Genomic DNA, 745 nt, shown 5'->3' with positions numbered 1-745 from the left:
TCTAGGATCCAGTTTACAGTTTTAGGATATCATTTCAAATAATATGCTTCATGTGAAAAAAAACAGAATACATCCTATAGTATACTCTTAATTTTGAGAGAGGAAAGAAAAAATATTTTGGGGGAATTTCAAATGGGTAGAAAAATTTTTAAGCACAACAAGTTCTGGAAAGCTCTACGCCAAAATGTTAATCAAGATTGCTCATTTTGGGATTAGTGGAATTATAATTATTTTATTTTCATTATATATTTTAATATTATGTGAATTTTGATATTATCAATTAACTTTACAATTACACAAACATAAATACACATGAGCCAGTCAATATAGTTAAAGAGGCAAATATTCTTGATTGTAACCACTCTTGGAGATGCCAGTCCAAATAATATTCCATAGTCTTCGAAGTCATGTTATTTTTGGGTCCCTGTGTGCTCACCTCTATGGAATGAAAAATGATAGATATAAGTCAATCATACTATAATTGGTCTATAGGTAAGCATGTGACCCAGTTCTGGCCAATGAGACACAGAAGTTTGTTGATCTCATGCTAAGATTTCTGCCTTAATAAACAGAGAGCAGTGGGTATAGATAGCATTTTAGTCACTCATATGAGACATGACTGAAAAATATAGTGAATGTTTATTTGAAAACTTATAACAGTAAAGACACATTGCCAAAAGTAATGGGGTAAGTGTATTGGAAGTAAGGTGTAGCAATCTGAGCATTTTGAGGGGGATTGATGATA

The sequence above is a fragment of the Fukomys damarensis genome, unplaced genomic scaffold (genome assembly GCF_012274545.1).
Source record: "Fukomys damarensis isolate Sample0158 unplaced genomic scaffold, DMR_v1.0_HiC HiC_scaffold_39, whole genome shotgun sequence".
Classification (NCBI taxonomy): domain Eukaryota; kingdom Metazoa; phylum Chordata; class Mammalia; order Rodentia; family Bathyergidae; genus Fukomys; species Fukomys damarensis.
The sequence above is the reverse complement of the archived record's forward strand: the minus strand, read 5'-3'. Positions refer to the sequence as shown.